Raw genomic sequence first — 13,095 nt, 5'->3', positions numbered from 1 at the left:
TAGCAACCTTTTTCTTTTTTGAGTACGGAGGGGAGTGATGAGTGGTATACACAATGTTCTTCTAGTTTCACCCTCGACGATGCCTATGACCTCAATCTCAACTATGGTATCCCTTCCTATATGGTCATCCCCACTCCCGAAGACCGTCCTCACCATCCTCCACCAAAGAGCATTGCCATCTTTAGGGAATAAGTTCTATCAGGCTTTCATCTTCCCTTGCATCCCTTTTTTATTGATGTTAGTCGATATTTCAATATTCCATTACACTAACTTATTTCCCAATCCCTCAACACCTTAAGTGGTGTGGTCATTGTCTTTCGACTACTTAATGCCCCCTTATCTTCTCACCTATTCCACTATTGTTTCTGCCCTCGCTAGGTGACAAAGGCTCTATTTAAGTTCCAAGCTCGCGCTCAAGCAATCCTATTTAACCGAGTTCCAACCCAGGGTGAATGGAGAGATAAATATTTTTCATACGTCTCTCGCCTTCTCCATCTTACCCTATGGCCTGGCAACAAGATCTTCCTCCCCTCCCTAATCTAGGTAACATCTCTGCAGATCCAATTCTACATGAAGCTCTAGAAAAGTTAAAAGGTGTAAAGTTCAACTTGCCCACCTTAACCATAGATTGCTTGCTATTTGTTTTTGGGTTCACTACGGTCAACTTAGAACTAAGTGCCACCTATGGTAAGCAAAAAATTTTATCTCTAATGGTAATTCTTCTACCATTTGTTATAGAAATTTCTAACATTCACTTATTTTTGTAGCGGAGACCATTCTTCCAGCTTTCCTATATAAAAACACTTGGCTAACCAGAGCGATCTTAAACAAGTTAGGAGAAGATTTACTGAAGGAGCATCAATTTGATCAAACTTCTACATCCATTGGTCTACTCCCTCCAGCTGAGCTGACCCGAGAGCCATCTTCCATCTCTTCAAAATCGGATACGCCATTGGTTGTCCATCGCAAAAGGCCCCGAGAGGAGACTTCAGGCCTAGAGCTATCTAAATAGCATTTCTCCCTACAACCTTCCCTCACTCCGGTCGAGATTTCTTTTGCCCGAGGTAAAGAACTCAGGTCTCAAAAATATAATAGTTCTCATTTTGCAGTTGCTATGATGAGACTAGGCCTTCTCATACCTATGTCTCATGCAATTCCCCCAGTTATCCAACCCACTGAAACAACATCAAATCCTACAACTACTACACCCACTTCATTACAAGCTTTTACCATTCCTTCAATTAATCCTCGTGCGAGGCGGACCCCTTGTAGGAGATCCACAGGTTGGGTGTCTGAAAGATTAATATCTAAGTCTTGAGCCAGCTGGGCAAACACCAATATCTTTACCCGCTCAACCAACTCTTATTCCCTCGCAATTGTTCAAGCTTTCCCTTGCTCTTCCTCTAAGGTCTACAACTTCAACTAGTTCTCCATGTCTCTTCAAGCAATCCCATGGGTTACCATCCCAACAAGAACTGAATCCTACCTCTCTTTTGCCTTTTGGGATACTTAAGTTGAAGGATCCCTTAGCTGAGGCCTGGTTGCAAGCGTAGAGACAAATGCAAAGGAATACAATTTCCAAGCATGTTGATGAACATAACCACAATGCTACTACAGTGAGTTCTTGATTAAATTTTCTTAGCTTATTGGTGTGAAATATAACTTTATTGTTATTTCATCTAGTTCTATACCTCAAGTTTACACTTGGGCCAACTGGCTATGGACTTGGAGAAGGCCAACAAAGTTTTAAAAGATCGGGTGGAAGAGCTACAAGTCACTCCTACTATTCCCAGTGATGAAATGATTCAATTACAGGGGAAAATAGAGGCACGGGCTAACCTTATCACTAACATGGAGAAAACTTTATAAGACTATCATCGATTACTACAGTTTCAAGAGACAAATAAGAAGAATTTAGAGCTCCAGTTACATAGCAATGAGTCCAAGCTCCAAGTGGAGAAAGCAATGAAAGAGAAAGTCCTTTCAGATTTAGCTCACAAAATTACTTTGTTAGAAGAGCTAAAAATTATACATGCATCTCATTCTCCTGAGCTGATTTAGGAGCTATCAAGTAAGAATTTTGTGTTGCTATAGTAATAGACAAAATTAAAGGCATGAGAAGCTCAGATAGAATCTCTACAAGCCTAGTTGGACGCTACAAAGACTGAAGCGAATATCGCTCGGGCCGAATTATCTATGTACAAAGTTGGGGAAGATGAACGCATAGATGCAGGGAGGAGAGCTTATTTATATTCCCTTGATTTTAAGAGAAAATTAGCTAGGAGATTTTCCAGGACACTTGACCATGTTATGGGAGGAGTGATTAGATAATTACAAGAGAGCGATCATTTATCCTTAGAATCCTCTCATCAGTCTATAGACCAACATTGACTTCTCAGATAGTCTTGAGCAAGTTTGATTGAATATGGGGCCATGTAACTATTAAATACTAAGCTATGTATGCAAGCTGTGTATGAAAATCATCATTAAATACTAAACTGGATAAGAAATATTATTGGGTATACCTATTCTCCTTGCGTATCATCAGAACCACCAATGTTGCTGATAAGATTATATCCCATGTGTTCCGTGTGCAATATATGTTAATTCGCATAAAATGCCAAGGATGGTGATAACACCGAGTAAAATAACTTAACTTCCATATATCACCAAGTAATCTTCATAATAATTCTCAGATGAAATAATGAGCCACTCAGATACATAGTGCTAAAAGAAATAAACTAATTGAACTTTCATAAGTAATTTTCACAATAAATTCCTGAATTGTATAATAAGTTAGGCAAGAACATAAGGTCATGTGAAATAAACAAGTCAAACATCTATAAGAAATTTTCATAAGGAATTCCCGGACTGAATTATAAGCTAGGTGAAAACATAAGGCTGAGCAAAATAAACAGGTCGGACATCTATAAGCAATTTCCATAAGGAATTCCCATATTGAATTATAAGTTGGACGAGAACATAAGGCCAAGCGAAGTAAACATACCAGACATCTATAAGTAATTTCCATAAGGAATTCTCGAACTGAATTATAAGCTGGGTGAGAACATAAGGTCGAGAAAAATAAATAGGTCGGACATCTATAAGTCGTTTCCATAAGGAATTCTCGAACTAAATTATAAGATGGGAGAAAATATAAGGATGAGTGAAATAAACAGGTCGGACATCTATAAGTCATTTCCATAAGGAATTTCGGAACTAAATTATAAATTGGGCGAGAACATAAGACCGAGCGAAATAAACAGTCCGGATATATATAAGCCCTTGATATTAGAGTCCATCCATAATGAATACTTGTTTATAACCTGAGTTTAAAGTCGTCGTTTGACTGTATAGAGTTTAAAGTCACAGCTCAATTATGTAGAGTTTAAACTTGCAATTCGACTATATAGAGTTTAAAGTTGCAGTTCGACTGCCGACTGTGTAGAGTTTAAAGTCGAGTTTGACTGTATAAAGTTTAAAGTCATAGTTTAACTGTCGACTGTGTAGAGGTTAAAGTTGAGTTCGGATCTATAGAGTTTAAAGTCACAATTTGACTATCGACAGTGTAGAGTTTAAATTCGCATTCGACTGTATAGAGTTTAAAGTCACGATTCGACTGTCAACTATGTAGACTTTAAAATTGAGTTCGACTGTATAAAGTTTAAAGTCGCAGTTTAACCGTCGACTATGTAGAGTTTAAAGTCAAGTTCAACTGTATAGAGTTTAAAGTCATAGTTTGACTGTCGACTGTATAGAGATTAAACTCGTGTTCTACTATATAGAGTTTAAAGTTATAGTTTGACTGTCGACTGTGTAGAGTTTAAAGTCGCATTAGACTGAGATAAATCCACCTGCACTTTTTATTAAATGTATAAAAGTTAAAAAAAAACATTAGAGTAGGTTACAGGCATACTTGTCAAGCTCTATAAGGTTGTAGGTGTTTAGTGAGAGGCGTTACTGGAGACAAAGAGTTCCCCTTCGTTACTCTCCTTTTGCTGCAAACGCCAAGGAGACAAAGGGGTGTCCTTTCCCCTTCATCTTCCTTAGCCTTCTTATAAGAGGCGTCCAAGGCAATCAGAAAAGGAACAACGATGAAGTGGAGGTGATCAACGAGAGAACACTGCCAAGTTATGAGGAGATTTGCTCGAGCAAAGGAGAACGTCCAGAGGCCGGGATTTGGTTTGTGAAAGAGTTCGAGGAGGTTCTGTGAGGTGATCTTCTCGGTGACAGCAGCAGTGACGTCTCCGACGATTCTTCGGCGATTTCTTCGGGAGATCAATGTGAGTGGTTACCGCATTATTTTGTTTCTGTTTCATGCTCTCAAAACTACCAACAATGGTATCAAAGCATGCATGGTTTTGAAAGCATGGAAATCGACGCGAAAAAACTCGCATTTTTCTTCTTCTGTCACGAAGAAGAAGATGAACAGTAACACTGTTCATCAATTGAATCGATTAACCAATCGATTCAATTGAATTGAATCGATTGAAATTTCGTTTCAATCGATCCAAAATCACGAACAGTGCCGATTTTGACGAAGCACAGTGTTGAATTGATTCAACATTGTGCATGAATCGATTAAAAGGCACAGTGTCTATGCTGAATCGATTCTTGAATCGATTGAGAAGAAAAAAAATGAAGTGAATAGTGTTTTTTTTCGAAGCACAGTAAATAAATAAAAAAACCCATGCATTTGAATCGATTCAAGTGCAGGCATGAATCGATTCAAGTTTACAGTTTATATATTTAATCAATTCAATTCCAAGTTTGAATCGATTAAAGATGAAGGAAAAACAGGCATGAACAGTAGTTTTTTAACTAACACAGTGCATGCAAATTTTTTTACCTCCTTCACATATATATAAATAGTGAACAGTGGATGTTTAAAATTTAATTAAATTTATTTATTAATTAATTAAATACATACTGAAATGTATTATTAATTAATAAATAAATATTTAATTAATTTATGGTTCAATTTACTAAAAATGGAACCAGACCAACTTGGTCGATCAAACCCAGGTCTGGTTTAAATTATTAATTGATTTAAGCAGACCAATTTGATTCAATGATACATAAAGCTAGTTCAAATTATTTGTTGGTTTAACCAGTTCGGTTTATTATTGAATCAATTAGGGTGATCTTGATTACAGAAGTTGGGTTGATCACCGGATTAGTTCTGTTGTGTCAGATTTGATCATAAAAAATTAGATTTGTTCTAATGAGTCAGACTTAATCCAATGAGCAATTAGACGAATCAAACGAACCTGAGTTTGATTAATAAGTCTGAGATTGACTCAAATGAGCTTAAATAATAACAGAACATAAGTCCAATTAGATTAGTTCTAATGAGGACAATAGACTAAGTTTAACATCCGGACTCCTGATTGACCGGTCTAATGGGTCAGTTGACTTAAACTCCTGAAAATCGAGAAGATTTATTTTTCTTGATTTATAATGATGGTATGGCTATATAAATTTAATTAAACTGGTTTTGTACTGGTTAGTCGGTTTTGTACTGACTTATTTAAATTCAATTTTTTAGATGGCACGGACGATTACCACATTGACTCATCGTGAAGTGCGGCGAAACCGGCTCCGAGAGGATATTCAGGAGATAGAGTATAAGTCTGCTTATGGAGTCAACGGACATGTTAGACGGCTGGATAGACTATTTTGGAAACTTGAGCAAGAAGAGTTTTCAGTCCTTGACAGTTATAGGATCTGGGCATTGATGCATTCATTGTCAGAGTATCCTAGGATAATAGCAGACTATGTATAGGGGCGTCATGAAGGGCGCATCACATATTCAGTACTGTGTGAGGAACTACTTCACCATATGGGTGAAGAAGAGCCTGAAGAGTCTGAAGAGGACCAAGAGATGCTCGAGGAAGATCCAGAAATGGATTTGATGGAGAATCCTGAAGCTGCCCCATTTGAGATTATCCCAAATGAGTCCAGGTTAATAGGGATAGTGTTGGCTGCTATACTAGTGTTTGTCCTAGTGGGGGCAGTGCTGGTCTATCTAGTTTATTAGTGTTCTGTTTACTGTTGTTATGTACGAACAAGTGTTAGCTCATCTAGTTTTTGAGTCATGTAGTAATTTCTGTCATTATGTACGAACAGAATTATATAATGAAAAGTTATGTTATATGTTAACAAACTTGGAAATGATTAGTTCATTTTATGACATGATCAGTTCATGTGAATATGATTCGTTCATATATCCATATGATTAGTTCATATAAAAAATGATTAGTTCATTTTAATAATGATTCGTTCATTAGATGGGATATGTGTAATATAATTGATCAATGTTGATTAGATTAGAACATACAAATGATGAGTGGAAACAATGTTATCACTTGATTTTGTAAACTAATTCTAATTTACACTGAGTCAATAATTAATTGCACATATATGAATTACACTGAAATAATAAATAATGTGTTTATTTATGTAGATCATGGCAACTAAAAACATCATAGATGAACTCAATAAGGGTGAGAAATTATATGGGGATAACTACAAAATCTGGCACCTCAAGATATAATACGTTCTTGAGGAACAAGAAGTTCTAGAGGCTATAAATCAATTCTTGGAGGAACCAGTTAATGGTTCTACAACACAACACAGACGTGACCTTGATGCCTATAAGGTATGGAAAAGGAAGGACTCCATTGCTAAGGGCATATTAATTAGTTCAATGGTGGATGACCTGGTATTTGAGTATGAGCCACTACCATCGACTCATGCTGTCTGGGTAGCCCTTAGAGAGAAGTACAGTGGAGTCAATCTGAGTAAGCTCCGTCAGCTAACTATCAACTTTGATAGCTGTAAAAAGCGCTCGAATGTTACCATGGCCCAACATCTCAGGGAGATGGGTAACATAATTCGAGAGCTAAAGACTGCTGGTTATGCGTTGACCGATGAACAACAGGTTTAGGCAGTTATTCATTCCCTTCTTGATTCTTGGGAAACGATGAAACAGAATCTAACTCATAGTGAGAGTATCAAGACTTTCACTGATGTCTCACATCATGTGGAACTTGAGACAGAGAGGATTGAATCCGCAAGGATTTCTGGTCAAGCTTTTGTAGCTGAAGGTTCTGGTTCCAAGAATAAGAACAAATGGTTCAGGAAAGAAAAGGGAAAAGGAAAGGAGGCTAATATTATTGCTGCGAAAAACAAATCAAGAAGAAAGGAAAGAAAAATGGACAAAAACCTAGGAGCAAGTTGACTTGCTTCAACTGTGGCAAGAAGGGTCATTTTGCTCGGGAGTGTGCTGAGCCTAAAAAGGTAGATCCATATTTGTCTTCTTTCCACGAGCAATATGTTGCAAGTACAGTGTTATTAGCTGATTCGTATCCTTTGTGGATTGTAGATTCAGGAGCAACGAACCACATAGCTGTGATCGAGCTACATATGTGGAGTACCGTCAGGTACCAGCTGGCAACAAATGGATATATGTAGGAAACAATGCAAGAATTGAAGTCAAAGGAATTGCCACTTGCAAGCTCAACCTACGTGGTGGAGGCACCTTATTTCTACATGATGTCCTGTACGCTCTTAAGATTCGACGGAATTTGGTTTCCCTCATTTGTCTTCTTGATTTAGGTTACAATGTAAATTTTTATAGCCGTTGTGTGGAACTTCAAATTAACTCTGTGTTAATTGGGTATGGTTTTGTAACAAGTGGTTTTATGGTTCTTGATGTGGAACCAAATAATAATGATGGTTGTTTTTCAAATATTGCTCTTACTAGTAATGCTGATGTTAATGATGAAATTTGGCATGCTAGATTGGGACATATAGGGCAAGAACGAATGAATAGATTAGCTAAGGAGGGCCTATTAGGCACTCATGCTAAGATTAACTTGTCTATATGTGAGAATTGTCTTGCGGAAAAGATGACTAGAAAACCATTTGGTAAGGCTATTAGGGCTGAATCACCATTGCAATTAATTCATTCAGATATTTGTGGTCCAATGAATCTGAAGGCTTGAAATGGGAGTTCTTATTTCATTACATTTATCGATGACTTCACACGTTTTGGTCATGTGTATTTGATTTCTCACAAATCTGAGGCATTGGATTACTTTATTCGTTACTTGAACGAAGTTGAGAATCAATTGGAACGTAAGGTTAAAACCTTGCGCACTGACTGTAGAGGAGAATATTTGTCTGATCAGTTCAAGACAATGTGTAATGAGAAAGGGATTATTAGACAGCTAACTATCCCTTGAACTCCACAGCAAAATGGGGTCGCTGAAAGAAGAAATAGGACTCTTCTTAAAATGGTTAGGTCTATGATGACGCAGGTTAATTTGCCAATCTCCTATTGGGGAGATGTATTATTAGTTACGACCTATATACTTAACAAATTACCTTCAAAATCAGTTCCATCTACCTCACATGAACGTTGGACAGGCAGAAAGTCGGATTTAAATAATCTTAGACCTTGGGGGTCAGCTGCCTACGTTCATGATAAGACTCACGAATATGGAAAATTAAGACCCAGAGGTAAGAAGTGTATCTTTATAAGGTACTCTGAGACTTTTAAGGGTTATGTTTTTATTGGTGAGCGACAAGATGGAACCATCTTTAAAATAGAGTCAAGAGATGCTACTTTTCTTGAAACTGAGTTCCCAACACGAGGTGAAGTTGATAAAACAATTCCTCTATATGAGATAGAGGAGGAGGATAATGTTCCTTTATCAACAGATCAGAAGATGCCTGAATCTAGTCAACTGAGTGGGAGTAATTTGCCACTGAATGAGTCAGTTTTTCAACAGTCTAACCTTCAAAGAAGTAGTCATCAGATTATTCCTCGGAGAAGGTTTGATATTGAGAATGAGGCATTAATGGTTCTCCCAGTTGATTATGAGGAACCTCGAATAGTTGAAGAAGCTTTGAGCAGCTCAGTTAGAAAAGAATGGAAAGTTGCAATGGATAAAGAAATGGAGTCAATGAGAAAGAATCAAGTTTGGGATTTAGTCGATCTTCCTCCGGGCCGAAGGGATATTAGGAATAAGTGGATTCTCAAAGTAAAGAGGAAAGCAGATGGATCGATTAATCGATACAAAGCTCGATTGGTTGCAAAAGGATATACCCAAATGGAGGGCATTGACTTTGAAGAGACATTCTCCCCAGTTGTGAAGTTTGTGTCAATACGTGTCATCCTAGCTATAATAGCACAATATGACATGGAATTACATCAGATGGATGTAAAAATGGCTTTCCTTAATGGTAATCTTGACGAAGAAATCTATATGGTACAACCAGAAGGTTATGTTGCTGAAGGCCAAGAGAAAAGAGTATGTAGACTTTGGAAGTCTATATATGGGCTAAAGCAAGCATCAAGACAATGAAACATAAGATTTAATGAAGTAATATTATCTTATGATTTCGAAATGGTCAATGAGGACCATTGTGTTTACCTAAGAAAGGAAAAAGGAATTTTGTCATTTTATCATTATATGTTGATGATATGCTAATAGCTGGAAGTGACATAAAGTGTGTGATAGAAGTCAAAAGTTGGCTTTCATCATAATTTGATATAATAGATATGGGAGAAGCAGAGTACATCTTAGGAGTGAAGATCGTTAGAGACCGATCAAAGAGGCTTTTGGGTTTGTCTCAAGAAGCTTATATCACTAAGATGTTGCAACACTTCAATATGTCAGATTGCAACGTTGAACAAACGCATATAGTGAAAGGTACTGTCTTAAGCAAAAGTATGCACCCCAAGACTCCTGAGGAAATAGTTGAAATGAAGAAGAAACCATATGTCAGTGCTATTGGTAGTTTGATGTACACTATGTTGTGTACTCATCCCGATATAAGCTATGATGTTAGCTTAGTTAGTCATTTCCAGTCAAACCCAGGATTGAGACACTAGAAAGCGGTGAAGAGGATATTTAGATATCTTAAAGGAACAGCTGATTATTGCCTCTATTTCCAAGGATCAGATATGAGCCTAAGTGGCTACTCAGATGCAGATTGGGAAGGGGACCTTGATGACAGAAAATCCACATCTGGCTATGTCTTCTTGCTGAATGATGGCGCCATCTCATGGAACAGCAAGAAGCAGGCTTGTGTAGCCTTGTCGACAATGGAAGCTGAGTATGTGGCTTGTGTAGCGGCTGTGTAAGAGGTTGTCTAGCTAAGAAGGTTCCTAAAGCATCTGAAGATTACTGAGGATAGTGGGAGTCCTGTTACTGTGTACTGTGACAGTCAAGCTGCGATAGTTTTTTCCAAGGATCCCAAATATCACAGCAAAGGCAAGTATATAGAAATTAAATATAATTTTGTAAGGGATATTGTTGACAAGAAAAAGGTGATTCTTGAGTGCATCCCTACACGAAATATGCTTGCTGATCGTTTTACTAAGCCATTGACTAAAGAGTCATTTCATGGGCATATGAAGTCTTTGGGACTTCGAAGAATGTAACAATTGTAAAGACATTTTGATAAATGAAAAATGTCATGATCTATTCAGTGTATTGGTTTTTGTTACATTCGAATAAAAGTCTCGATAAGCATGTTGGCAGATTGAGATTGGTCCACTCACATGGACAATCATCTTTATTTGTTAAGTGTGAATAGAGGTAAGACCGTTGCTTATGGGGCAGCTTATGTAGCTGTGAATAGAGACATACCCATAAGTTAAGGTTGCCTTGATATTTGTGTCAAGATGAGATCATTTGTGTAATGATTGGAGTAAATGCACCCACCATTTACTGAATCTACTTGAGGCCAGATTAGAATTCATATGTTGAATTCAGGATTAGACATTGGGAATGTCTAGATCAAAATCTGTACGATGTTAAATTTTGGAAAAAAAACATGCGCTCTTATTGGTAAAGAGAATAACATCGTACCATGTGATTCGTACCACATGTGCTATGGCGACAAAAAAGGTAGTAGGAGAATGGATCCCTGCTTCTCTATTATGTGAGACCCTTGAGATTATAAGTTAATCTCGATTTTACCCTAAGTGACTATTTAGCTGTCTACTTGAAATTCTGATCGGTGTCTGCTACTTTAGCATGTTTCCTATTGGCTATGGATGATTCGGTCTATAGAGCATAACTAAGAAAGTGACTGATTAGAATGAATAGATTCTAGCTAAAAAAGAAGATTAAGATTGATTTACATCTGTGACATTTATTCACTGGTACCGATTATATTTTTAGTTCAGTATATAAAATGTAATTATGAATAATTTGTTTGATTGGAGATGTTGAACATGCTCTTGACATATGGTCAATATGAGGGATTAGAGATGTTCATGATGATGTAAATAATTTAATTTGGGGTAAAGGCAAGCCATTTATGTCTTTGATTCGTTCTATGGACATTTATGTCTCTGATTCGTTCTATGGAGCAGCTAAGTAAGGTGTGACAATCTTCTTAGCAATTGAATGCTCACTGTGCTTGTTGTCGCACGAACCATTTTCCCTAATGTATGGAATGGATGTTCTATTTTGGTCTTTGTGACTAAATTTTGCTCTGGTCTTCGTAACTTGATCCTCATAAAGTCTTCATGACTTATTTGGTCTTTGTGACTAAATTTTGCTCTGGTCTTTGTGACTTGATCCTCATAAAGTCTTCGTGACTTATTTGGTCTTTATGACTAAATTTTGCTCTGGTCTTTGTGACTTGATCCTCATAAAGTCTATGTGACTTATTTAGTCTTTGTGACTAATTTCGCTCTGGTCTTCATGATATGATCACCTTGTAGTCTATGTGACTGACATGGTCTATGTGACCATATGGATTGACTTGGACGAGTGGGAGATGTGAGGCGTTACTGGAGACGAAGGGTTCCCCTTCGTTACTCTCCTTTTGCTGCAAACGCCAAGGAGACGAAGGGGCGTCCTTTCCCCTTCGTCTTCCTTAGCCTTCTTATAAGAGGCGTCCAAGGCAATTCGAAAAGGAACAACGGTGAAGCGAAGGTGATCAATGAGAGAACACTGCCAAGTTGTGAGGAGATTTGCTCGAGCAAAGGAGAACGTCCAGAGGCCGAGATTTGGTTTGTGAAAGAGTTCGAGGAGGTTCCGTGAGGTGATCTTCTCGGCGATAGCAACAGTGACGTCTCCGACGGTTCTTTGGCGATTTCTTCGGGAGATCAATGTGAGTGGTTACCGCATTATTTTGTTTCTGTTTCATGCTCTCAAAACTACCAACATTTAGCACTCCACCAGCTCAGCCTTAAGCTTAAGAATCAGGTCGGCCACTATGTGAGTGGTGGCCTATGGTCGACTTGCTTAAATTTATACTTCGTCTTTCTCTTTATACACCAGGACAGACAGCTTTTCTTGAATAGTATTAACTTCCATCCTTTGTATTTTTCGGACAACATTAGCTTCCATCTTTACTATCTCCACGTAGAACTTGCGCGCTACCAGTTGATCCCCATTAACCTCCTCCACCTGGTCATCCACAAGGAATTTTATCTTCTAATAGAAGGTTGAAACGATGGCCCAAAATTTATTTGGGGTTAGTCGGCCCAACATAACATTATAGGCAGAAGGTATGTCCATAACTATAAAGATCGATCGACACATTCTCATCAGGATCATGTGGCCATATTTGGAACACTGTCAAGAAACTAGAGGTCGTAACATGATACAACCTATCCAATATATCATCCAACTGTATATCGACAAATACTAATCAAAGTGAAAACTAGATGCTTGAAAGATCTAAAAGTGAAAAAAAAATATGGAAAATTGACAAATATTAATCAAAGGACTACATAATGGAGAGAAAGAATAGCAACATCTAATAGTTATCACACATTTACTGATTTAGGATTCAAGAGAAATAAGTAAAATCAAGATTTTTTTAGAAATATTCATCAAAAGAAACTTTTTCCCCCTCATTTATGAAACAAGATCAACATTTAGTAAAGAAAAATCTGAATTACCTCAACACTGTACTTTATGGCCACGCCTGCAAGTGTGTCCAACTTGGATACATGATGCTCGATGTACTTCAACGCACAAGGAGACGAGGGAGGAGCAAAGGTAACATATTTTCTCTCATGGGGAAGAGATCCCATCGCTATAGGATGAATGCGACAAA

Source organism: Zingiber officinale, chromosome 4B (genome assembly GCF_018446385.1).
Source record: "Zingiber officinale cultivar Zhangliang chromosome 4B, Zo_v1.1, whole genome shotgun sequence".
Classification (NCBI taxonomy): domain Eukaryota; kingdom Viridiplantae; phylum Streptophyta; class Magnoliopsida; order Zingiberales; family Zingiberaceae; genus Zingiber; species Zingiber officinale.
This window is presented reverse-complemented; position numbering follows the sequence as displayed.